Genomic DNA, 1398 nt, shown 5'->3' on the forward strand with positions numbered 1-1398 from the left:
AATAAATAAAATCTCCACTTTCTTGCCCTGACACATAACCCAAATGTCTTTGGGGGGGAACTTCACATTAGCAAGTAAAAAAAAGGAAAATAAAGACAACACAAGAAGATTCAACTCATGTTCTGTTATTTGGCCCCCATTTTATGACTATTTGAGAAAACTATAGTAAAAACTAGTAGAAACTATTTCTTAATGCTGTTGGATTCATCTCAAAACTATAGCCTTATGACCCACAATACTAACCCCAACTTTGAGGAACCACAGCTTTATAGGGTTGGGTGTTGACAGCAGAAATTTCCACCCGGAGAAATCCCCTTTTTGGGGGTTAGGAGAAGAAGAAGATAGAGGAAGAAGAGGGGGACAGTTTAAGCTCCCTTCCTTCACTGATAATTGTCTCCAACTATACTCCAATTAGTATAAAAGTTATATTTTATGTATAGAACATATGTTCAGACACGTAAAAAGTTATCTGGTTTTACAAATGTGTAAAAAAATAATGTTTTTAAAAAAGTAAGAAAGGGTCATTTTGTGGCTGGGTGACAGCCTCTCCAAACATCAGCACGCGCAGTAGAACAGGCAGCTGGCTGTCACGTATGGAGCAGGTAGGCGTGCTTAGCTCGCGCTCTGGTCGGCTGTCAGAATTCGCTCGAGGCTCTCGGTTTAGCGTGATGCCAACAGCAACATAAAGGAGGAGTGAATATTGTAATAAAAGAGGAAAAAAACTAAGAGGAGAATAAATAAACAAACGGCAGGCAGGCCTTCAGAGAGAGTGGAAGAAGAGTTGACATGATGCCTCCAACCTGTGCAACTATCAGCTGTCGGCGCGGCTCCGTTCGTCCGTCCGTCCGCGAGCCAATAAACTAATTGTTGGCACGAGACGAAGAAATATGTTGCGACGTGCGCCGCGTCTGAATGAAAGGTGGGTGGGGGGGGCACCGGAGAGATGAGAGGAGGAAGTCAGACATACCTGTTACCCCATGGGGTCTGGGGTGGCCGCCGTGTCGCTCCTCTCTTCCGAGTCCAATCTGCCGTGACAGCCCGAGACCAGAAAGGAGGGGACGTCCAACGCGCGAGGTACTGTCCCTCCTCTCCTCTGTGCGCTGTTTGTCAAGTGTTATTTCCCCCCCACCCCGGTTCTCTCCAACTCCCCTATCTCCTCTTCTTCCTCCTCCACCACCAGACCCTGCCTCTCTCTCTCTCTCTCTCTCTCTCTCTCTCTCTCTCTCTCTCTCTCTCTCTCCCCCCTGCTTTTCCGTGTCTTTGTATCAGGAGCCTCCCCTCTTCCTCCTCCTCCTCCTCTGGGCAAGTCTATATCTCCCTCTCTCTATCTGCCCCCCAACAACACACTCACACTGTTTGTAAGAGTCAGGAAATGAGACAWCATAAACCCACACACTC

At 47.2% G+C, this 1398-nt stretch overlaps 1 protein-coding gene across 4 annotated transcripts in view; it reads right to left on the reverse strand.

Moving 5' to 3' along the window:
* The window catches only part of zbtb46 (zinc finger and BTB domain containing 46), a 77321-nt gene extending 76156 nt beyond the window's left edge, over nucleotides 1-1165 (reverse strand). For all 4 annotated transcript variants that reach the window (XM_014016915.1, XM_014016922.1, XM_014016931.1 and 1 more), the window contains exon 1: nucleotides 968-1165. The gene's annotated coding sequence lies outside the window, so the exon portion shown is untranslated. The remainder of the gene's footprint in view (nucleotides 1-967) is intronic.
* Nucleotides 1166-1398: the final 233 nt, after the last annotated feature.

Source organism: Austrofundulus limnaeus, unplaced genomic scaffold (genome assembly GCF_001266775.1).
Source record: "Austrofundulus limnaeus strain Quisiro unplaced genomic scaffold, Austrofundulus_limnaeus-1.0 Scaffold3, whole genome shotgun sequence".
Lineage (NCBI taxonomy): Eukaryota > Metazoa > Chordata > Actinopteri > Cyprinodontiformes > Rivulidae > Austrofundulus > Austrofundulus limnaeus.